The 27500-nt window shown below is 33.7% G+C and overlaps 1 long non-coding RNA gene across 1 annotated transcript in view; it reads left to right on the plus strand.

Moving 5' to 3' along the window:
- LOC145249557 (uncharacterized) overlaps nt 1–27500 on the plus strand; it is a 425864-nt gene that overhangs the window by 353057 nt on the left and 45307 nt on the right. Inside the window, exon 5 of the long non-coding RNA XR_013863549.1 lies at nt 8962–8995. This is a non-coding gene — a long non-coding RNA (uncharacterized LOC145249557). The remainder of the gene's footprint in view (nt 1–8961; nt 8996–27500) is intronic.

Raw genomic sequence — 27500 nt, forward strand, 5'->3', positions numbered from 1 at the left:
GATTATTAAATAAATCATGCCAATAATTTTGAACAAGGTTTTTGCAATTATGTTTGTTGTTCCTTTGTTATTTATTTTTTCTAAAATCCGATTGCTGCATCGGAAAGGCCAGTTAAAAATACATAATATACATTGTTATTTTCTTTAATTTAATCCCTTTTTTAGAATTTATTAGACAAAATTTAACTTTTATTTTACCGTGCCAATAAATATGATCATCACTGTATATATATATATATATATATATATATATATATATATATATATATATATATATATATATATATATACATGAAAGGAAAACTTTTATAATTCATGATTAAAAGTAAAATACGTTTGAAAATAAAAATAGGCCTAAGAAGAAAGAAAAAAAAAATAAAAGGGAAAGTCAGCTTACCGGTTTCGCCCTCGCTTTCTCAAAAATTTAAATAAGGGAAACCGAAAATATGTACATTTAAAATAAAACTACGTTGCGTTCTGTTATGGTTGAAAAAAGTCGTAAAGCGATTAAAATAAAGCAACGTTATGGTATTTTTTCTCGAAGATCCTAGAGACTAATCACACTCTAATATCTGTAAATGAAATATTGAGTAAGCACGATTCAGAACTGAAAATGAGTTCCGGCTGAAATTCGCTGCACATGACGGGTTTTTAATAAGATGGTCAGTTATTGAAGACTCGTATGTGTTGGCAAGTACGTCTGTTGCTTGCTATGCCTCATTGCTGATTTTGCTAGGTACGTACTGTTTGACCATTTCATCCAATCTCAAATTGTTCGACCCAAGTAGTTGGCACGGCAACTACATTCAATATTGGCAATTAGATTATTATTCTAGTGGGGGGGGGGAGAGTAGAACATCTTTTCGAGAGGATGGCACTAAAGTTATATAAATATATATAAAGTTATAAAATATATATGGCGATTAAGCTACACTGAATATTCCGCGTTTCATCCACTCTAGGACTCTTCAGGCTTATGCGCTAGAGTGGATGAAACGCGGAATATTCAGTGTAGCTTAATCGCCATATAGATTTTATAACTTACTAACTAGCTCTACCTAAACATTGACCACTTTTGAAGTAAATACTTAAAGTTTACGCATAAATTTATACTTTCGTATATTAATTTTATGTGAGTAAATGAAGTAGTTATATATATATATATATATATATATATATATATATATATATATATATATCACTCAGACAGACGTTAAAAACATTTTAAAAAATAAATGTTTAAATTTCAACAGTATTTCTCGCGGTTAACGGTGGCCGAATGGATTAGGTCCTTGCTAATGGAATCGGTGTTAATCGTGACATCCTGCATTGCTGATTTCCGAAAGAATGAAACACTAGTGTCTGTAGGTATTTAATCATTTCCTATAGTAAATCATTATGTGTGTGTGTGTGTGTGTGTGTGTGTGCATGTATATATACATATATATATATGAGTGCTGCACCTTTTCAGACAATCGCCGTGTGTGTATATATATAAAAAGTCTTCCTTCAGTCTTGGCAGACTATGGATACCCACGGTAAGGGTGCCTGCGCGTGAAATTTTTGTGGCAAGAGTTGCGCAATCTTCAGCCACACCTCTCCTGAATCGACATTGTTGAATACCAGTGGCAAGTGGAGGTTCAAAACGACTGGAAACAAATGCCGAGATAAGCGGAAAGCACATACAGCGACTAGAATTCCCAAATGGTCACCCATCAAGTACTAGCCAGGCTCAACGTTGCTTAACTTCGGTGATCTGTCGGGAACCGGTGTGTCAACGTGATTATGTCGTAATATATATATATATATATATATATATATATATATATATATATATATATATATATATATATATATATATATATATATATATATATATGTGTGTGTGTGTGTGTGTGTGTGTGTGTGTGTGTGTGTGTGTGTGTGTGTGTGTGTGTGTGTGTGTTGAGACCCTTGTAATAAAATCTCACATGCTTTGGGTGGGCCAACTGGTTCGAATGAAAGATTGTAGACTGCCAAAACAAATTTTTTACGGGGAGCTGGAAAATGGCAAGCGCTCTCAACACAAGCCTAGGAAGAGGCTCAGGAACTCTACAAAGAATAATTTGAAAGTCTTAGAAATCGACATCGACACATGGGAAGAACTTACTCTGCAAAGGCCGAAGTAGCGAAAGCTTGTACGTGAAAGTTGTGATGCTCTAGAGGAATGGTTCTTAACCGGGGTCCATGTGGACCCCCATGGTACATGTAACGTTAACATCGGTTCAGTCTTCCTTCAAGATAAACTGTTGATGCATGTCCTTTGGTTGCTTTACATTACTGAAAAATAAAATAAGCTATAAGGGTTCACCAAAATACATAAAAAAGAAAAGAAAGTCATAATTAAACAAAGGTTGAGAACTATTGCTCTAGAGAAAAGAAAGCAGGCCCACAGCAATTTGAAGCGAGAGCTTCGCAAAGGTTTTATTGATGGCTTTAATCATGACACACAGAGCTGGAAATGCGACACTTGTGAATAAGTGCTTTTGTCAAAAGCTGGCTACGTCAACCACCTTGTCGCACAAAACTCCTGTTCAGGTCAACTTTGCACCTATTCGTCCGAACCAAACGATCTGTTTAAAATGCAGCAATGTTTGTAAGTCTACTGCTGGTTTGAGAAGACCTGTGATTGTTCATAGGAATACTTTTCAACCTCCAGAGGAAGTCAACTCAGTGGAAATTGCTCAATTTGCATGTCGCATCTGCTTCAAGATGTGCAAATCTGCGGCGGGAGTGCAGAGTCATCTGAGATGGCATGGACGACAAGATTGGGAGAACTCAATCTGACGGCAATCATCTGGAAAGATGCAGCAATCATATATATATATATATATATATATATATATATATATATATATATATATATATATATATATATACATCCAACAATCAACATATAAATGAATGCTTTGACGATAATTACGGTTTTCAAAAGGCGAACAATTAAAAGATACATCTGCCTTACTTAAAAATTGCTAGGTTTATTTATGGTGTCTTTTACATATAAAAAAAACCCACCCAATACTTTTGCTGATGAGGAGACTTTGTTTTAAAAAAAACTCAATGTCAAATTTATTTTCCGTTGCTTAATGTCTATCACAATAAAAACATCGTTTCCGAAACGATCGTACAAATTATTCACTTTGTTGTTGTTCCTTCTTATGAACCAGATTTTTAATTTTAATTTGAATTTTAAATTATCAATCACATTACTATATATATATATATACATATATATATAAATATATATATATATATATTCCTGTCTGTTTGTTTGTTTGATTTATATATACAAAAGGCCCGCTACTTTACCTTTTTATTTATTTCTATATATAGTATGATTCCTGCAAAATATACATTTAAGAGACCATCTCATTGGCATATTGCATTAAGGAACATCGATTTTACTAAATAGCGGTATGTTAGTTAATGTTTCTAACGAGAGAATTGTTTTAAGTGTTCTATTTAAAATTGTTATTTAATAAACTTTAAATAACTTTTAATTGATAATATATTTAATTTAATTTATTTTGAATTATTTCCGACATCGACGTTTTTAAAGACGTAGAGTTATCTCCGCTAGAAACTCTTCGCCAAATAAAATAATTTGGTAATCTCAATAAGTTTGTAGCTTGAAAAACTAATTCTGTGTAGACAGAAAAAAATGTTGTTTTTTTTTAATGTTCCAAAACAAACAAAAAAAACACTTACGAAAAAACAGAAAAAAAATCATTTGTTTGTTTTTAATATTCTTGAAACGGCTATACAGAAACTTTGACACCTTCGAATTCAATCTTCAGCCACACTTTTAGAAACAATCTCTCTTCCCACTCAATAAAAGCAAATCGAAAAATCCTCCCCCCACCTTTATAAAAAGCAAATCGTAATTGCCCTTTATTTACTAAAAAAAAACTAGTAAAAAAGTGCCTTTACAAAGAATTTAATAAACACATGTTACCCACGCGTTTGGCTATTTTTTTTTCGGTCGTTCGGGCACTCGCTGCTATTTTTATTGAAACAAAAGTTGTTTTTAATAATTTTATTTAGTTATTTAATTGGAGGGGGGGTTCTTTTTACTGCACAGACAAAAAAGTGCTCAATATCCGGAGAATAGTTTCTTCTCTTTGTATCCCTTCTGCCGAAATAGGATATCATGTACTTCTGTTTTTGGACGATTACATTTACATGTTTTATCTGTTCTTTTATTTTTGAAATTCTTACCCATGATGAAAATGATTAATATCCTTAGGTGTGGTCAAACGGAACTTCATGTCAACCCGGAAAATGCCGGGTAACCATGTTAGTATACATATATTATTCAAGGGTAAACAGTTGCATATGGTCGCTACAAACAGACATCTGTTTCAGTAAATGAGACTTCGTCAAGGCGACCATGAACCCATCGACGCCACAAAAAACAAAAAAGAGAAAAAAAAAGGAAAAAAAGAGAAAAAAGGGGAAAAACTAGAAAAATTGAAAGAAGGAAAAAAAGGAAAAAAAAGAATATATATAAAGTTAAAAGAAGAAAAAACAGCAACCAAAAATTTAACCAAATTTTATAAATTTATTTCAATCCTTCAAATGAGGGTTGTTGCCCGGTTTTGTTTTTGCAAAGGGGAAGAGAGATGGGAAATGAAATAAGTAGAAGGAATAAAAATAAGAACAATGCTATCGATAGGATGTCAAACGCTCGAACCCCTCCCCCGGCTTAATATTTCACGCAAAAAGGTTACAAGATCATGACAGAAATTGTCTTTAATTTTCATACAATCAAGTTTTTAACGCTATTAAATTGTGAAAACGTCTCGGATAAAAAAAAAAGTTATGATTCGAGAAAATAATTAAAGGAGCTTTATATTTTTAATTTTTTATATTGTTTATATTTTTCATTTTTTATATTTTTTTATATTTTATATTTTTAATTTTTTATATTGTTTATATTTTTATTTTTTATATTTTTATATTTTTAATTTTTAATATTTTTTATATTTTTAATTTTTTATATTGTTTATATTTTTAATTTTTTATATTTTTAATTTTTTATATTTTTTATATTTTTAATTTTTTATATTTTTTATATTTTTAATTTTTTATATTGTTTACATTTTTAATTTTTTATATTTTTTATATTTTTACATTTTTATATTTTTTATATTTTTTTATATTTTTTATATTTTTTATATTTTTAATTTTTTATATTTTTAATTTTTTATATTTTTTAAATTTTTATATTTTTTATATTTTTATATTTTTAATTTTTCATATTTTTTATATTTTCTATATTTATAATTTTTTTTATGTTTTCTTTTATTATAATAACATCTCAATTTATAACCAAAAACACCCATTGTTATTTAATTAACATTTCTATGAAGATTGTGTCCATTGTATTTTAAATATAGAACTGACGCAAATGAGATAAATTAATAAATGTCAGGTTGACAAGGAAGTTTGTGCGGTTTTTAACTTTTAAATTTAGATGAAAAAAAATAAGCACCATCAGAATCAACACACGTTTGCCAATGCAAAACTAGTGTATTTATGCCAGTAACGTAAAAGTCTTGCGTTCTGATAGTGCTGAAAGCGTTTTCGATATCGCTTTGTTTTTTTAAGCATTTCTCGCGCAGAAATTTGTCGAGATCCTTGAAGAAGTGGTTGTTGATAGGTGAGAGGTTAGGGTAAGGGTTAGGGTTAGGGTACGTCAGATGAGGCAGAGCCTTATTTGTCCAACTTTTTGCAGAGTCGGTTCAGCAACGTGCGGTCGGGCATTGTTTGTGGATGAGAATTAGATCTTTTTGTTGATTAATGCTGGGTGTTGTTATCAAAGTTTCTGATGCAATTTATCCATTTGTTGACAGTATTTTTCCGCTGTAATGGAGTCACTTGCATTCACAAAATTGTAATATATAATATTAAGCGACTTACGTATGGATTACGTAAGTCGCTTAATATTCTACTTCACCAAGCAGTTATAATATTACTAACCTAAATAAGTACCTGTATGAAGGTATATTTGAACCAAACGTTGTAATAGATTGTTTTGGGTGAACATCGTAATAATGTATGCATATGGGTATTTTTGGGTGTATGCATGTATGGATTTATGATCTTTATATACCCGGGTAGTAAAATTAATTAAAAAAAAAAAAAGAATGAATGAATAAATAGATGAAAGAAAGTAAGGAATGAAGGGTGAATGAAAGAAAAGGGGATAAGGAAATTAGGGTGAATAAACAAAGATGAAGGTAAGTACTACAATATATAAGCTTGTATACTCAGTTTGTATAACCTAAATACTCTGATTTCTGTCATGTGTTAATATATATTATTATTGTATCGTTATACATCTTATGTATATCTGCCTAACCATCGAAAGAGTGCTTGCTTAATATGAAGATAGGTCTATGAACTTCATGCTGAATTCAATATAAATTTTTACGTAGTATAAATTTTTACGGAAAAAACCTACAACTTAGGAAAATGTAACAAGCGCGTGGGGCCATGAAATATAACAATGCGTGTGGAGTTTGATAGAAAAAGGGACTTTATATAGTAAATGTATTCATGTCTGTTTCTACTGTAGATGTATCATTTGGTGGCAGGGTACATGTATATATATATGTCTATATTTGTGTGAGTATGTATGTATAAGTGTATTTTATGTATGCATGTATGTTTGTATATTTATATATATGTGTATCTATATATCTGTGTGTATGTTTGTCTATGCATGTATTTGTATGTGTGTGTGTATGTATATGTATGTATATGCATATATATCTCTGAACTATTAGAATAGGCTGTCTCGTATATGATTGTTGTAACAATATAGATTACAAGAATGTATGGATGTCCGAATGTTGTTTATATGTATGTTATATATGTATGTATGTGTGTGTATATGTATGTATGTATATATGTATATATATGTATATATATGTTTGTATGTGTGTATGTGTATGTATATATATATATATATATATATATATATATATATATATATATATATATACATACACATACACACCCGTCTGGAGTGTAGTAGCATACTATTGCATATATGAAGGGGTTACCACGCTACTGAAGTAAAGAAAAATGCCATTATTTGTCTCTGTATGTCTGTATGTGTGTGTGTATATTTGCGCGGGTGTAGCAAAGTGTAGGCATTTATAAGTATATTGATATATTAGTATATATAGGTACATGTGGGGTTTAGATAACTTTCGTGTTTTATGTTTATTCATATTTTGTTTGTTTATTTGTTTTTATTTTTATTTTATTTTTATTTATTTTTATTTAATTTAATTTAATTTTATTAATTTTATTAATTTTATTTATTTTTTGTTTTGTTTTATTTACCTTAGTGTAATTTTAACTTTATTCCTGCGTAGTTTAGAGTTATTGCCTAGTTTCAGTACATGTGTTGTGAGTAAAATAAAAGCGTACAGCATAGATTCGCTTTTGAGTATATGTATTAACGTGAGTGTGTGTGTGTGACGGTGTCTGTGTATGTGTGTGTCGTGTGTGTGTTGCATGTATGTGTGGGTGGATGTAGATTGAAAGGCACCGGTCAGTACTTAATTTACAAACTCCAAGACAAAAAAACTAAATTCTCAAGTACTTTATGCCATAAAAACCAATAGTTAGGTTGGATGGGGGGAAAGGGAAATGAAAAAGATGTTTATTATCTTCAAAGACCTCACTTATCCTCTTACCGTTTTTTATGACTCCAACCCAGGTTGCATTCTAACTTGATAAACGAAATAGGAAAATGTATTTGGTGTAAATATCACTTTCGACAGTAATTCTTGGCCTGAAGACGTAATCCCCCAACGTGGGTGATTACAGAAACATGTATGCACATATGTAGCCATTAATGTTTGTATAAATAAAATTAATATACCTGCTCTGTTCACTCATTGAGCACTATTTTGGTAGACACATGTTGTTTCATTGGATGTACTTCTAGGAAACTACACTCTACTGGCTATATATATATATATATATATATATATATATATATATAATTAAATATCTACAGACACTAGTGTTTAATCCTTTCGAGAATCATCAGTGCAGAGTGTCACGATTAACGCCAGTCGAGAGATTCGATTCTGGCAACAGAAGTCATGTCTGGCTTCATTAGCAAGGACCCGAACCATTCGGTTACCGTCAACCGCGAGAGATACAGTTGAAATTAAACATTTATTCTTTTTAAATGCTTTTAACGTCAGTCAGAGTGATCTAGTAATTATATGACGATCTACGCATTCTTAAAGGGGTTGACATTATTATTATTACTATGATAATTGTAAAATACCTATAGATACATATATATATATATATATATATATATATATATATATATATATATATATATATATATATATATATATATATATATGTGTGTGTATATATATATGACTACTTCATTTATTTAAAAATTATTATAGTAATAATAGTAATGTCAGCCCCTTTAAGAACTCGGTTCTTATTGTTGAGCACTTTAAAGTTGAAATGAGAGTCGGTCACTTAAGCTCGCATGATGTTATAATCATTAGATCACTCTGGATGGGTGTTACGACATTTAAAAATAAATGTTTAAATTTCAACGATATTTCTCGCGATTGACGTTGGCCGTGAAGTTTGATCCTTGTTAATGAAGTCAGAGATGGCTTTGTGGCCGGGTTTGAATCTCCCTACTGGCAGTAATCCTGTCACATTGCACTGATGAAACACTAGTGTATGTAGGTATCTAAAAATTAATATAACTATATATAAAATATCAGTATGAGCCAAAACAACTGTACAATTGTGTATTAAACTTTGTAAATTCAGTCATTTTATTTCAATCCCGGGCAATGCCTGGTATATACAATTACTGAAATTATATTTTCTTCTTTTCTTTCTTTCTTTTAACAGATTCCGTAAGGATGTCAATATAGATATCTCCAAGGTAAGTTCCAGTACGTTCTTATGTATACCATTATTTTTCATAGAGAAGTATACATTAAACGGAGTGAAGATAACGTCTTTTGAAGGTTCCTCTCTGCGCCCTCTCTCTCACAGACGCGATGTTGCTAATCTCAAACTTTTCTATAAACACTATTATGCCATGTGTTATTCGGAATTGTTTGATCTATTACCTGCTTCCTTTGTTCCAGCTCGTTTGACTTGTTGTCTAGTGGTCTCCATCAATTGGCTGTTTTGATAACTAATTGTAATACAACGTCCTATTCCAGTAGCTTTTTTATTTTCGATTAATTGCACCTCTCTTCTTTTCTTTTTTTTTTTTTTTTTTTTTTTTTTTTTAATAATTGAACCTCTCTTCTTGCTCACCAGTTGTTGTCAATAAGTAATCTCTGATAATGACCTGTGTGAGAACTCCTGGTGGGTTTAAATAAGAATAATAAACGGCTTTTTTTTTTATTTATTTTTTTGTTTTGTTTTATTTTGGTTTTCTTGCGTATAAATTTACTGGTAGCATTCAAAAATGTGATGGGTGAATGCGTATTTAGTCCATGGCTTCTTCAGGAGCTGAAATTTTGGACAGGGCGTTTCCGAAGGGAATGGAACGCAATCTGTCGAAATGGAAAACCATCATGAATCTTTATGATAAGCCAGCAAACTCACCAACCTAGAAAATAACTTACGTTAAAAGACAAAGGTATTGTTCTCTGCACGTATGCCTAAACGTATCTTTTCTTCTTTTGCAATTTACTTAGCATTTTATTCCAGCTGGGCATGGGGTATTCTGCCGGATGCCAAACATTCACCTGCTAGCTTACGCATTCAAACTAAGAGACATTTTTAAGATTCTAACCGTCCCTTTAAGTGTAATTGTTTGTATAAATCTTACACTTGGTTCACCGGGTATATTTTCCAGATAGTTTGATGTGCATGCGTATGTGTATTTATGTGTAGTAGTATAACCCTGACTCAGAATGAGTTTCTATATACTTGTCTTCTCATGAAGGCAGAAGTACACGTAAAGTTGTTTTTTAAAGCGCAGAAAATCTAGTTTATCAAAGTTTAAACAAAAATTTAAAATTATTTAAATCTAGAAGGATTTTCTCTTCACTAAGTGAGGATAGAACATAATGTGTAGCATCTATATGTCTTTGGATTTCACCAGAACCGTTCTGTTTTTCAATATTTCTCAAGTATCATAATAAACGATTCAATAATTTACTTGCAGTAGCAATTTAGAACTGTGTCTTTATTAAATGCTACAAGCGGCATTCGATGTCGCTATTTGATTTTTATACCTAAATAGTAATTTCTTTTTAAAGTAAACCTAATTACACTGTCTAAAAACTTACAACGCTAGCAATGATATATAACAGAAAATACTTTTAAAAAAATAAACAAATCTATTTTATGAGGTTGAGAAGAAAGTTCTGGATGAATTTTTCATTTTAATTTCAAATAATGTATTTTTAAATAAGTTTTCGTTATAATATTTTTTTTTTAATTACATTTTCACCCCAAATAAGGCACATTACCACTTTGGTGTAAGGGGCTACTATCAGGGGCAACAACTACTGGGGTACTATGTTGGGATTTGGGCAGCAAGATGTCGGTTCACGTTGCACTTGAACTTCTGCATGTCAGTACAGTTGGGAAATCAGTGGCCTGGAATGGAATTCCAGAGTTTAGCGGTTCTGGGAAAGAAACTACTGGAGTAGAAAGATCTTTTACATCTAGGGATCTCTACTGTGTGAGGGTGGGATTTAGTTGCCTGTCGGGTTTGTTGAGGGTGTCTACGTCGTGGGGGCACAAGTGTCTGCAGTTCGCCAGAACATTCATCATTAAAATACTTGTAGAACACGCAGAGGGATGCAACATTACGTCGATGGGATGGAGGCTGAAGCTTAGATGCCAGTTCAGGGCCTATCAGATTTGCGACTCTCTTTTGAACCTTGTCTAGGAGCGAGAGACTAGTACAAGATGCACCAGCCCAAATATGACAGCAATACTCCATACATGGGCGAATGGTGGCCTTATAGAGGTACAGGATGCTTTCGGGTGTTAGTAGTTTTCTAGCATGGTAGAGAGAGCCTACCTTCTTTGCAGCGGCCCTGGCAACGCTTTCAATGTAATTATTCCAACTCATGTTTCCTGTGAACGTTAGGCCAAGCAGTTTGAAAGATGTACTCTCAGACAGGGAGTCACTGGCCATTGCTATTGATGGCAGAGAAGGTTTCTTGTAATTATTGAAGGAAACCAGTTTAGTCTTGGCAACATTGAATGTGACCATCCATTTTTGTCCCCATTCCACTACAGATTGGAGGTCATCCTCTAGTGTTTTTGCCATTTCTTTAGATATATGTTCATTGGTTTTCCTGTCATGCCTGTTATAGAGCGTGGTGTCATCAGCATATATACCCATCTCAGAGGCAATTTTGTCGGGAGTTCATTAATGAATATTAGGAACAATAGAGGTCCAAGGATAGACCTCTGAGGCACTCCCGCATTTATATCATATTGTTTAGATGTATGACCATCGAGGACAACCTGGATTTTTCTCTTATCTAAGAAGGATTTAATTATGTTAAGTATTCTACCAGTGATACCGTATGATCTAATTTTCCTGAGGAAACCCTCATGCCATACCCTGTCAAAAGCCTTAGATATATCTAGAGCTACCGCTCTGCCCTCCCCCGCTTTGTCCAGTGAATGGTATATACATTCAGAGATTACAATGGGGATGTCTGCTGTGGAACGGGCTTGTCTAAATCCATATTGTTTGTCAATCAGAAGTTTAGCATCTGTAAGGTGATGGACTAGAGCATGGTTAATTAAGGTCTCAAATATTTTGGCAAAAAGTGGGAGGAAACTAATGGGGCAATAATTTGATGGGTCAGTTCTTTCACCAGAATTCTTGAATACTGGTACCACAGAAGCAGTTTTCCAACAGTCCGGAAAGCAAGATTCATTAAGGCATTTGTTGTAGTGTTTGGAGAGAACTGGAGCTACTTCGGCTGAGCACTTTTTTAATAGTACAGCTGGGATGAGATCGGATCCACATGCTTTTGAGGTGTCAAGGTTTTTTTATGATAGCATACACCTGAGCAGGGGTGATTTTTAGATCATCTAGCGCGGCGTCTGTCTGCAAAGGAAAGTCAGGCAGGGGGTGGTTGGAAGGATCCAGTGTGGAGTTTGAGGCAAACCGACTAGCAAGCATATTAGCCTTGTCGGTTGCTGAGCAAACAACCTCGTGATTGTTGGTTAGTGGGGGAATTGTTGATTGCCCATTATTTACTACACTGTTGTAGATTTTCCAAAAGTCACGCATTCCTAATTTTTGTGCTTCTATGCGTTTTTTAGTGGTTTCAGTAAATTATCTCTTAGCTGTCGCTATTTCTTTCTTAACGTTTCTTATAGCTTCTATATACTTCTGTCTGTTTGAACTGGACTTATGTTGGTTAAATCTGTAGTATGCATGCTGCCTTTGAGCAATGGCAGTTGTGCAAGTAGAAGTAAACCATTGGGGAGGGTGGGGCTTGTTATAAAATTTCCGCATGGGAACATGTGCTTCAATTGCCGTTTTGAATCATTCAGTGGTCTCATTTGTGCACTGTTCAGTAGAAAGAGAAAAAATATTTCCCCATGGGGCATCTCTAAGATCTCTAATGGCTTCCCAGTCAGCCTTTTTTGGGTCTAGACTTTAGGTCGATTTCGATTATTATCACTGCATGATCAGCATTCCTGAGTAGGCTGTCAGCATTTGTTATACAATCCTCAGGAACTGTAGTCAGAAACAGATCTAGAAGTGATGCGTGTTGTTCTTGCTGGTCAGGGAAACGGGTTGGAAACGTAACCATTTGTGATAGGGAGTGAGATATAGCGAAGCTATGTGTTGTGCTACCCGCTGCATCTGTGTAAGTAGAGAATCCAAGCCAGTTTTTGTGGTGGACATTAAAGTCACCAAATACATGTACTTGTGTGCTAGTGTCAAGGGAGAGTGCTGTGTCTATGCTGTCAGAGACTTTGTTAATTATGGTGCAGTCCTGGGTCGAGGGAGAGCGGTAGAGAAAATAAAAGTAGCTAATGTTATGTTGCATGTTTAGTCTAAAGCACATAAAGGCTTGACCATCCGATTCTAGGTTTGTTTCTCTAGTCAAGGGAAGGGTGTTACGAATGTAGACTCCAAGTCCGTGCATATGTCTGTCAGAGTCCTTACGGCAGAGTGGGAGATAGCCAGGCATGTTAAAGTAGTTAGAAGGGATGGAGGAGTGTAGGTTAGTCTCACTTAGTGCTAAGATATCCTGGGTGTTTGTTAGGAGAAATGCTTCAACATCATTTTAATTAGTTCTAAGCCCACGGATGTTCGTAAATGCGAGCTTCAAGGGAGAAAGCAGTTTGGTTTTGTTTGAGTTTGGGCCTGGTTTTAGTGAAATTTTTTATTGTACTGTCATTTTTTTTTATAGTTTCAGTTTAGGTAAGGGATGCTGAACAAGTAGTTATGCAGAATACCAGACATGCAACACAAGCAGACCATCAGTTGTCCAGCCATCTACTACGATTGTGGCCTCGGGATAGCCCACCGGGGATGAGTGCAGGGTTCCTTTCCATGCGCGACATGGCACTACAAACAACCCGATATTATACAACTGTTGATGGAGCAGCCGCTCTAAGCGCTACCAAAGAGTTAGGGCACCTGTACTACCATTCGGGAACAGCAGCCAGGAACTGTCTATCCGGTACCCTCAACCCATCAGACGATGGTCAACCCAATCTATTTGTACTGGCATTATGGCATTCAAGCACTCCCAAGTGCTCAGTTTAGGGGATGGGATGTGTCGGGAGTGGGGAAAATGGCATTTATTGCCCTAGTCAGGAAACAAGATCGACCACTGAAGGTCTGTCGACTCCCTGTGATTCGACCTCTACGCTTAGCTAATAGGCAAAGAAGGAGTATGGAAGCCGGGCGATAGACAGTGCCTATCTACTCCTTAAGCAGTTTAGGTTTGCAGACCGGTAATTTTTTTGAGTCATCAGCTCTAGGAAGGTTGTCTTCCAAGACTGGAGAGGCCTTCCTTCCCTTAGGTTTAGCTTCAGCGTTTTCCTTCTCCTAGACGGATGACCTGGGGAAATCTATGGGTCCATCAGCACTGAGAGGGTTTTCCCCGGGCCTGGGTCCTAATCCAGGTATTTCTGCACCCCCGCGTTGGTGGTTAATGTAAATGGGTTAGTTTAAAAAGGTTATATATCAACTGAAAAATTATACCCCTCAAAGTGATTACAGGGCATTGCTATTTCATTGTTTGTTAATGGAGGAGGGGCTGAGTAAGAGTTTATCCAGTGGAGTTAACTCCTTCCAACAGACCTGTTTGCAAATGGTTTGTTTTTTTCCTTTAGATTAAAAAAAAAATTCCTTTTATTTTTGTTGGCTTAGGAATAGGATAATGCGTTGTCAAATTAACTAGAAAAAATTTACTTAATATATCATTTTAAAGAGCGTTTTTCGCTCTATCTAATCGTTTAAATTACAATCGTTTGAGGACTATTATGTCTTCTTTTCAGAACGTTCAATACAAGATAGAAAAAAAAAATTAGCACAATTTTTCTATTTCAATTCAAGCTAGGTCGAAAAGCTGTTGAAACAGCTCATGATAACAACAAAGCGTCTAACCCAAAAACCACTACTGTTTAACAAATTTCATGGCAGCCATGAGAGTCTTGAAGATGATGAGTATAGTGGTCGGTCATCGGATGTTGAAGAGCCTTAGTTGAAGCCGATCCACATACAACTGTTGGAGAACTTGCTTCTGAATTAGACGTAATGTATACGACGATTTCCAACCAGTTGAGAGAGATTAGAAAGACAACAAACTTGATAAATATGTGCTTCATGAATTGAACAGCAATCAAAAGAAAAAATGCCGTTATGAAGTGTCATTTTCCAATCTTTTACGCAACAAGGACGACCAGCATCACTCAGCTCAGTGATTAGATGCCGATGAAATTCCACGATACTTCCTCAAGTCAGAATTACACCAAAAAAAGATTATGCTGATTGTTTGTTGGTCTGCGACTGGTCTTATCCATTACCGTTTTTATTAATGCAAGTGAAGAAGTATTGCCTGCAAATGGATGAAATGAACCAAAAACTTCGACATAACACCCAATATTAGTCAACAGAAAAGACCTAATTCTCCTCCACGATAATGCCCGACTGCACATTCCTAAATCGACCCTGCAAAAGTTGAACGAATTGGGCTACGAAACTCTGTTTCATCCGCCATACTCTCCAGACCTCTCACCTACCGACTACCACTTTTTCAAGCATCTGAACAACTTTCTGCGTGAAAAATGCTTCAATAAACGCCTTTAGCGACTTCATCACCACCAGAACGCAAGATTTTTATGTTACTGGCCCGAATGCACTTGTTTTGTGTTGGCAAAAGTGTGTTCATTCTGATGGTGTTTATTTTGATCAATAGTGTTTTGTTTGATCCGAAATTTGAACTTAAAAGTAAGGAACTTTCTTGTAAACTTGATATTTCATTTCATTCTATTTTATTTTGTTTAGTTTACTCTAATTCCTTCGCTTCACCTTCACTATGTGTTATATTATATTTGTATATCTTTACCTCATCTGTATTCGCATCTATATTTTTTCACTGGATGTATTAACTGTACTCTTCAATGAATTTTATTAGTCCCATGATTTATCAGAGAGGGACCTATGTTTTCAGTGCATCCGTGCTTCCACGCGTCCATGCTTCCGTGCTTCCGTTATTCTGGACGATTGCCAGATAACCGTCGATTCGTTTTTCCTGAAATTTTTGTCACAAATTGTATTCCATTAAATAGATGTGCACAGTAAAAAATAATTTTTTTGCGGAAATTTCCGTTGCGCTCCCAGGGGCTCAAAAGAGGTCAAAAATGCCCCCAAATGTCCCAAAATGACACGTTTTGCCGCATAACTTTTGATTCATCCATTAGATTTTTCTGAAACTTGGCCAAAATGTGGAGCCCATTGTTCTTAATATAAATCCAGTATGTGTGACCCTTTCAAAATTTTGTTTCGCATCTCTCTGGGATTTTTAGGGCTAAAGAAAACACGCTTTTGGGAGGTGTTTTTTCATATTACTCAAAGACTTGATATCTATGTATATATAGTGGTTTTCCATAGTGCTGAGTTCAAATATACATATCTTAAGGCGTGAAACTGCACCGTTTGTCCATTTTCACTGGCATTCGGCGTTCCTAGGAGCTCAAAAGGGGTCACAAATGCCCCCAAATTGCAAAAAATTACATTTTTTACCCCATAACATTTGCCCCATCCAATAGATTTTTTTGAAAATGTGAAGGCAACGTTGGCCCTTAACACTTCTCACATTCATCATTTCTTCACTATTTTATGTGGCGTCATCTCATATGCAGCACAATTTTCTATGTTTATTACCTTTAACAAATTAGGTGCAAATCTTTTATAATATTTGCTAATATTTTTCCTCCGAGGAGATGTATGAACATAGAAAACGTGGGTTAAGGAAATATATTTTACTATACTGTATTCTTTGTCTTGCATACAATAAAGTTTCTATATTTGAAATTTAACTTTTTCAAATCACAAATTTTATTTGTTATATCTAGTATATTGAGCAATTTTATTTAGCTGGGATATTCTTATATAAAATATTACATTCAATAATATTTTGTAAGACCGATAATCACTGGATTTGCACACCAGTAGATTTATTGTATTTCATTATTCTGAATAATTAACCCATTATATATATATATATATATATATATATATATATATATATATATATATGTATATATATATATATATATATATACATATATATATATACAGATATATATATATGTATATATATCTGTATATATATATAAATATATATATATACAGATATATATATATATATCTATGTATATCTGTATATATATATATATATATATATATATATATATATATATAAAATGGGTTAAGAAATTCCAACGAGAGAAAGATGTATATTAAAATAAGAGGGTGTTCACCAACAATGTGTATTTATGTAGGATTTGTTGCATGCTGTGCATCTTAGTGCATATACTACATTTCTGGAGGGAGTACTCTACTCCCTAGCACGTAGAGTCTGCATCACAGTAACAGACAGACACCTCCCTTCGACAAGACTAAATGAACTGCAAATAACCCTGTGGAAAAGAGGATATCTACTACCACTAATACAGAAAGGTATTTAACTGGCTGAAAAAATTCCAATAGACTAACTAAGAATCCCAAAAGAACACAAAACAGAACAAATTTTAGCATACGTCTCCACACACAACACAAACAACCCAGAACTATTTACACAGATAACAAAAAACCTTATCCTCCTCAATCAGAACGACAAACTAAACAACATACTTAAAACAACAAAAATAATAAAAAGCAAACGCCAGCCCAAAAACCTAAAACACATCCTAACTTCCTCAAAACTCGTTCCACACACTACAAAAGGGTTACAAAAGGAACACACACACACACACACACACACACACACACACACACACACACACATCCTACCCTATGCACCCAGTTGACCAAGTACCAATGGTCCCCTCACCTCCACTCAAGTAAAAGTAAAAAAGGAAAAAAATGAGAAAAAACAAAGAAAGATAAATAGAAACACAAGCAGAGAGAGAGAGAGAGAGAGAGAGAGAGAGAGAGAGAGAGAGAGAGAGAAACATAAGACATCAGTCCAGCCCAATGAACCAGTAATAAAAACTGAACATACGAATGAAAAGTAGAATCATTTACACATGTTTCCACCTCTCGGAAACATTTCAAATGAACTACGGAAATGTTCTTTTACATTTTTAACATATCTTGAATATATTCTAAACATTTTAAATACTTTCTGAAGAGGACGCTTCACAGAACGTCTGAAACGCGTTAAAAACGATTTCAATTATTTAAACACATTATTACAATGATCTAAACATAATTTTCAGTGAAAAACCAAAACACTGAATAATAAAATAATGTTAAGAAATACACATTATTGGTGACCACCCCATTATTTAAATATATATATATATATATATATATATATATATATATATATATATATATATATATATATATATATATATATAAGATACCTTCAATAAGTTTCCAGACTTTTGTACAGGTATTTAAAATTGTCATAGACTGCTGAAAATGTAGTAAGTTATTGCTATACGTCTTATGAAATGATTGACCAATTTTTATGATTTCAGGTTCAAATGAACAGTTACAGCAGAAATTGGAATACACCCTACTAAAGCCTGATTGTCACAGCTGGTGAATTTCCAAAATGCAATCTGGACATAAGAACACTTTATATGCAAAAACATTCTGTTTTAAACTTAGAAAAAAATGTCACAGAAACGTATGGAATGCTTCGGACTGATTTTGGACCATCTTACCTGAATCGTGCATCAGTTTTTGAGTGGCAGAAGAGATTCAAGGAAGGCAGGGAGGTAAATTGGTTGGTCAAATAAAGAATTTTATAGATCAGGACGGTTGTGTATATATATAGAGACAATAAGTGCACAGTTTGATGTCAGTGTGGGAACTGTACACACAATTATTATTTGCAAGGAACTGAAGATGCGGAAGATTTGTGCAAAGTTTGTCTCAAGGGTGCTCAGAGAAGATCAGAAAGAAAGACGTTGTAATGACATAACGTTGTCGAACTGATCAATTCAGATTCTGCAGTTCTTGATGTTCTGGTGACCTGTGATAAAAGCTGAAGCTACTGCTATGACCCAGTAATTAAGAGACAGGGTCCTCAGTGGAGGCATGATGGCTCTCTCAGATCCAAGAAGGCCAGACAGAGCAAATCCACTCAGAAACTTATGATGATCCTTTTTTTTTTTTGTTGTTGCTGTTTGACAGCACAGGCATGATCTACACGCACTGGGTTTGCACTGGACAGACAGTCAACAAGGAATACTATGTAGAGGCTTTAGGGAAGTTCAGGAAGAGATTCTATCAGAAGAAAGCAGCACTCTTCAAATCGGGTCAGTGCCATTTTCACCAGGACAATGCACCAGTCCACAACTCCATCCTTGTTACAGACTATTTGACCAAGATGGGCATTAAGACAGTTCCTCACCCTCCCTATGGTCCAGACCTTGCTCCCTATGACTTTTGATAATTTTCTAAGCTCAAGGAAAACCTTAGAGGTCGTTGTTATGAAACAATTGAGGAGATGAAAGAGGCTTGTGACAAGGGTCATTGACACGTTCACCATGGGGCCCTTCAAAAGTTGTTGGAACAGTACAACAAGTGCATTGCAGCCAGAGGAGATTACTTCAAAGGGGACTAGAGTTTCATGTGTGTACTCGCAATAAAATACTGCCCATACAAAAAAAAATGTAGAAAATTATTTAAGGAAGCTCATATATGTTCTTTTATTCCAACTCTAATGAATATATGCGAGCATCCTTCCAAAAGTAAAGCCTCCTATTTTTTTTAGCTAAAAAGTTAAAGTACTACAAAAACATGAGTGATACCATTGAAACGAGCAACCTCTGTGCACTCAAAAATTTATGTTTATACATAGGCACCCCCATTCTCAATTCCCAGGAATTCAATGATGCCTGTCCGCTTCTGACGCTTGTCCATGACAGGAGTTGATTTCCTAGAGTCTCACACCATGAATATCTGCAATAGAGAGATGAAACTTTCAGATCATGAATGCATAAGTTCAGTCATCATAACACTGTAATTTGCAATCTCCTTAGATCCATTTGGCCGAAATAAGAAAAAAAATAGGAAGCATTACTTTAGGAACGTCCCTCGTACCTTCAAAGAGATGTTAATAGATGCAGCTTTAATTTCCAGTATAATGGTTATCTCAATGACTAAACGACCATGCGGGCAAAAAAGATCTCCTTGTACAGCGTCAATCGCTCACTCGGTCGTACCAAGAAAAAAGAAAGCAATGTCACCTTGGGTCAAGTAACAGTCTATACATTCATCAGACTGTCATATGACTACTGGGTTAGGACTTCGATATTGACAGGTCGTACTATCATATAATGCCAAAACGGTAAATCAAACTGGCTTACGGCCTATTTTGATTGCAGACATTCAGCTGGCATCCACATGGGAATTGGGTAAAACAAATCGTTTGGCTTTTTCATTACATGTCTATGTTGTTTTTCACACTTCTTTGCTCGTGTTAACCGGATCGATTTCCCCTCTTCTTCAATGCATATATTAGGTTGGTGCAAAAGCTTTTGCCGAGTGTGAGGACTAAAAGACAATATAAGGAAAGCGAATCTTACGCGGCTGCCTTAATCTAAGGTCCACTTTCTATTCCTTGTTATTAATATTAATATTATCTATGCTATTAATAAAACTCTAAATGTTTATTCATTTATGTGTGTGTGTATATATACTAATAAAACTTTCGAACGCATGCACCGAATTGAAAAATTCTTTTTTTCCCTGAAAGGTGTGAGTCCCTAAATTGTCCTTATCTATATATGGTTCGTAACGGACAACGCTGAGTCACACAAAAAGCTCGAAATAAGGGGTTTTGTGGATTTGTTGAAAAAGTTATCTGCCCATGTCAACAGAATTTAGCACTGTCTGTATACAGCTGTGGTAACATCTTTTAGCATACGGACATATGGCCCAATGGATAACGCATCTGACTATGGCTCAGAAGATTCCAGGTGCAAATCCTGGCAAGTTTGTAATAGTTTTAACCATCGTTTTATCCAATATTTACTCATTATCCTTACTCTTAATTAGGATATTTTTGTTTTTTTTTCAGTAATTTTGTTTTGTGCATATCGGAATTTCCCATACTCCGAGTTCACAGGGTAAGTGTTGATGGTAAGACGATGTTGAGTGTACTTGATGTTGAGTGTATTCGATTTTGTGTTTGACTCGGCGTATGTGTGCTGATGCAGTGCAGCCCGGCCGCTAGTTATTAATATTAATTTTAATATCATTATTATTATTATTATTATTATTATTATTATTATTATTATTATTATTATTATTATTATTATTTACTCAATAGGAGTGGTCACACAGGCCATCATCTAAGCTTTCTCTTTGAGAACAACTTGTGGTGTTCCCTGGAGTCTGAGTGACAACAAGTCTCCCCAGATTTCCAGTACTCTCCACCTCTTTTGATAACAGAATTTTATCCAATTTATCAAAATAAATTCGCATTATCGCAACAGCTGTTAACCATTGATTTCTTCACTAGAATTTAGGTGGCAATAAGCCTCCCCAAGGTCCGATTCTTCTTTGCACTCATCCAGCAGAGGTCTGGCTAGTGCTTTCTTTTCTAGGTCTTTCTATCCTCCTTGTTTGGTGTGGCGCTAGTTTATGGTGACACTCAAAAATAATTTGAAAAAGGAGGAGGGGCGCAGGGAGAATTTACTTACAATTATACCATTTCCATTTTCATGATTCCATGTGACGTTCCTTTGTGCTTTACATTTGTAGCAGTTTCTGTATGTCTGGATTGTGCCTATAGCTCATGTGTGTTGGTCTCCGCATTCAAGGGTTTTCCTTTGTATTTCTACCGTTTTCATTATTTTTATACGTAATAACTTCTCAATCACCCCTCTGATTCCAATCTCTCCCATTCTTTTTTCACAGTTTTCCGGTATTGTTCATAGTGCTCCTACTATTAGTTGTGTTATCTTGACTTTTTTCATCTTCCACATATCTTTGAGCTCTCTGGTTCCATGTATTTTCTTCGCTTCTCTATCTCCTTGATCTTCACTCTGTGGCCTGCTGGAACGGCAAAATCTACAATCTGGCAGAACTGTTCCTCCTTATTAACTATTATGACATCCGTATTTGTTTGGATGGGTTTATCCGTTTGTATATCAATATCTCATAGGGTTTTGTGACATTTTCAAGTATTGCTGACGATTTGAGCTTGTACCATTTGCCTGAGTGCTTTCCCTACTTGATCGTGTCTATACTTATATTCTTTGTGGGATAGTTTCTTACTACTACTACTACTACTACTACTACTACTATCATAATTATTATCATTATTCTATAGAAGGGTGGCTAATGGCCAAGATTGGGGGGGGGATGCTTCATAAAACTATTTATTGTTGTTTCTTTTTTTTAATACTCACATTTTTAACTTTACCATCAAACTTGTAAGCAGACGGAAACGGATAATAGCAAAACCATTTTTTTTATTATTAAAAGTATTCTTTTACAATATATATCATAACATAATGGACTCCCACGCCGATTCCGATGTATTATAGGTCCCCCACAACAACTAAGTTGTTCAAAAATCCACACCGATAATTAATTCATAGTGGTGAAGCCTTTGTGTAGAACCAACCATACTTTTTGGTACTAATGCTAATCTTTGTTGGTGCAATGGCCGCCACAAGACAGAGTATAAAGTAGATCTTGAGGTTTACATCACAGGTTTTCCTTTTTCTATATACGCCTCTTAACAAAGACTAGGAGTATATGCATATATATAAATATATATACATATATACATGATGATGATTGCAACGTCTTGACAGACGAGTGCCACTCCCTCAGACACTTAATGTCGATGAGCCCAAAAATGACTTCCATTGCCACAGGACCATTTTAATAGACAAATGCCTGAGGGAGTATCTATACACAAATGATGTTACAGAGTCTTATCTTTGTACGACAGCTAAGTCCCTCTCTTGGTTCAAAATGTTGAGATCCAGCAACAGGCAAGAGCAAGATAGCCAGCTACAAGTTAAACTGCAGACCAGCTTAATGCGGGTACTGGTCTCCAGCTTTAAAATTTTTTTAAATCAGAGATTTGCTCCTCCTAGAAAGGTTGCCTTCACCACGGCTTACGGGGGCCCTCTCCACCCCAACACACACACACACACATATATATATATATATATATATATATATATATATATATATATATATATATATATACAAATATACACGTTACTAGTTGGCCGTTGACCCCGAAAAAGGGTTAAAAAAAGGACCTTTGGAAGGTCTTGTTTTTAATCCTTCAGGGAGACTAGCCATCCTCCTCACCAAACAAGTCTGGTGGGGGAACCAGTTTAGTCGCCGGTGACCCGACCATGAGGCAGGTAGTACTGGGTACCAGTAGCATATGACGTGTCCTGACATACATATATATATGTACATACATACATATGTAGATATACATACACACACACATATATATATATATATATATATATATATATATATATATATATATATATATATATATATATATATATATATATATATTTAAAGGAGATTAGAACAATAGTCTAAAGAGCAGAGTGTATTTTAATGTAATAGTGAAATTACTAGTTTAATTAAAATACAGGAAAGAAAAAGTGCTCGTTGTAATTTAGATATACAATCACATTACTAAATATATATATATATATATATATATATATATATATATATATATATATATATATATATAAAACCCAAACAAATAAAATGAAATTAATAATCAGCCTAAACTTAAACTTTAATTTAAACTTTTTGTTCTAATTCAAATCAATAGTTTTCTCTACTATATTAAAGCACTCTTAACCATAATTTTTAAATCAATAACTCTACACTGACTAGTTTCAACCTCTCACAACCACCAAGCACATTATAAATTTAAACAGTGAAGGATATGCACCGTCATATAACGTAAACTTAAAGACTAACTCTGAAATATTTTTATTAAGAATCTACTTCAAATAAATAAAAAACATATATGTATGCATGTACATATGTATATATGTATACATATATATATGTATATATATATATACATATACACACATATATATATATATATTTATATATACGTATACATATACATATCCATATATATATACATATATATATATGTATACATATATATATATATGTGTATACATATACATATATATATATATGTATACATATACATATATATATATGTATACATATACATATATATATATATGTATACATATACATATATACATATATGTATACATATACATATATACATATATGTATACATATACATATATATATATGTATACATATACATATATATATGTATACATATACATATATATATGTATACATATACATATATATATGTATACATATACATATATATATATATACATATACATATATATATGTATACATATACATATATATATGTATACATATACATATATATATATATACATATACATATATATATATGTATACATATACATATATATATGTATGTATACATATATATATATATATATATATATATATATATATATATATATATATATATATATATACGTGGGCACCTTCAGATCAATTATCTAGACTTATTTTGACTTGTTTTATCCTTTGCCGTTTACACCTTATCTTCAAATCCGTTACTTTTACGTTTTGATTTTTTTTAATTTAAATTTAAAAACTTTCTTCCCACTATTGTTACCATCAATATAATTATTATTTTAAATTATCGTTATCAATTATCATAAATATTTCAGTCACAAACATATTTATCTCCCATTACTTTCTATTTTCAATTATCATTATCAAAATTAAAATAGATGATTATATCTAAGCATGGACATAAAATAATTATATATATTTTATTATTATTATTATCATTATTATCATTATTATTATTACTATTAATGTTATTGTTATTATTATTATTATTATTATTATTATTATTATTATTATTATTATTGCTATACAACTTTCAAAGCTTCGCTTAGTAAATAAGTAAAAAATCCATGATAAGAAATTGAAGTGAGGGTGGAGGGAGTGGACGGGGATGGGGACGAGTGGGAAAGAGAAAGGCATGCCTTAGAACCACCACCAATAAATTATTTATGGTTTCCGTTTTTCATCCTTCCTCTTTCCCTTCTATCCATTCTTCCTTTTTTCTTTTCTCCCTTGCCTCTTTTCCTTTTCTTCCTTAACTCTTAACCTGTTCACTAATATGTGCAGGGATGATAGTGGTTGGGTGGGGATATACAAGAGGACAACGTAAGTCGTACATTTTTTGACCATATAAAAATTCTAGTCAAATTAAAAGCATTTTTATAACTGAATATCCCAGATTAAATCTGAAACTCGTTTTAGCAGAGATATGTCAAGTTCACATTCCCCTATTGATTGAACCTATACACACTAGTATGTTTAAGATTTAGGGCGGTCATCACATACTCATACAAATACTATTTTTTTCTAGCATTATATTACCTCTATCTCGATCTTTAATTCCCACATCCTTTTCCCTTCATTTCTATATCTCAACACAGACTCAAATCCATATCCCTATTGGGTTTTTTTTTTACATACAACCAAATTTTATTTTTCACAACATTTGACGGAACCTCCTAATATTCTGTGAAGGAGGAAGAGCTGATATTTTCATTGCAAACTTTGTATCATATATAAGCTGTATCGTCTGAAGATGTCTCTAGTTACTTGTAACTAGCTGACCAAAACATACTCATAACTGTGTAGCAACATATTACGGCTTATGTAAAAACAAAAAAAGTATATATATATATATATATATATATATATATATATATATATATATATATATATATATGATTTTCAGAATGTGAGAGATTGTATATAATAAATTCTACAGCCAAACAACGTCGCAGCTCACAAGAGCCATGACAGTCAACGCACCGGAAGTCCAAGACTCGAGTTTCGCCCTCATTTGGGCTCATCAGTTAGACACATCCGAATTCAGGATTCAGTTGTAAGAGTGCTTGCCTCGCATGCAAGAGGCTCGTGTTTCGAATCCTGAGTTGGGATGTGTCTAACTGATGAGCCCAAATGAGGGCGAAACTCGAGTCTTGGACTTCCGGTTCGTTGACTGTCATGGCTCTTGTGAGCTGCGACGTTGTTTGGCTGTGGAATTTATTATATATATATATATATATATATATATATATATATATATATACTGCTGATCAAAAAGTTAAGACCACTTAAAAATTTTTTTAAAGAAAACAACTATTTTTAAGGATAGATTTTAAACTCTTCCGACTTAAGGTTTCCAATACTACAATCTAAAAGGTTATGGAAACAAAAAGCTACATTCCAAAAAAAAAAATTTTTCACAACATTTGAAGGAGCCTAATTTTGATATTCTGTGAAGAGGAAGAACTGATATTTTCATTGCAAACCTTGTATCATATATAAATTATTTTAATTTTTTTTTCCCTGCTACCTTAGCGGTTTTTAAGAGCTATAAGCTCTTATTGTTATTCATATATCTATATGAATGGATCGCCCTTATTTTTTATGGGACGTACTTATTTATATATATATATATATATATATATATATATATATATATATATATATATATATATATATATATATATATACGGCATAATCGCGTTGACACACCGGTTCTCGTCAGATCACCGAAGTTAAGCAACGTATCAGATGGGTGATCATTTGGGAATTCTAGGCGCTGTATGTGCTCTCTGCTTATCTCGGCATTTGTTTCCAGTCGTCCTGTACTTCACTTGCAACTGGTATTTAACAATGTCATCTCAGGAGAGGTGTGGTTGGAGATTGGGCACCTCCTGCCACAAAAATTTCACGCGTAAGCAACCCTTAGGGACGTATTTATTTATTTATTTATTTATTTATATTATTTAATATTATTTTACGTGCATAAAAGTATACCTATGGACACGCGTGTTTCTGGCTTTTAACCGTCGTCAGCACAGGTTAGGATCGAACTCATGACACCAGTATGCGCATTCTCATATGATAAAAAAAATCGAATTGATAATTACACCAAGTGAGTTTCACATCTGCTACTTAAGCAGACAATTCTTCGAAACCCCAACTCCAACCCTAACACTAAGCCCAACAGAAATCTTTTTTTCCCAAAACACGCATTTACTGAGATAAGATTGTTTCAATTGGAATATAATCTCCTGATTAACTTCAAAAAACTGATAATGACATTTTATTCGATTTGTCAACTCTTAACTGATTTTTATTACATTTGTCTGCTGTCTATAAAAAGCTAAACAGTACGCATGGGTACACAATACGTCATCGGTGAAGCTGAGGTGGGGGAAAGAGGGGGAGCTACTCCTATCCCCGTACCACCGTTTAGTCGTTAAACGAAAGCAGCAGAATCAAAGGTTCGTCTGATCAAATTATCAGTGCATCTGGCATCATACAAAGAAATGACTCAAAAAGTAAAAAGATAAAAATATTGCTTACCATCATTAATAGATATATAATAGACGCCCTATACGCCGTTGCCTGGTAATTTGAACCACTGTGTACTCCTGCTCCCTCCCATCCCTGAACCCTATATCGCCATTTTCATAATTCTATATAATTATCAATTTTACGTTTTCTTCTTTATTTATGTCATTTATTTATGTCATCCGTTTACTCTCCTTCTCTTCAGCTGATGAAAAGT

This window comes from Euprymna scolopes, chromosome 28, assembly GCF_053919585.1.
Source record: "Euprymna scolopes isolate OS-2025 chromosome 28, ASM5391958v1, whole genome shotgun sequence".
In the NCBI taxonomy this organism is placed as follows: domain Eukaryota; kingdom Metazoa; phylum Mollusca; class Cephalopoda; order Sepiida; family Sepiolidae; genus Euprymna; species Euprymna scolopes.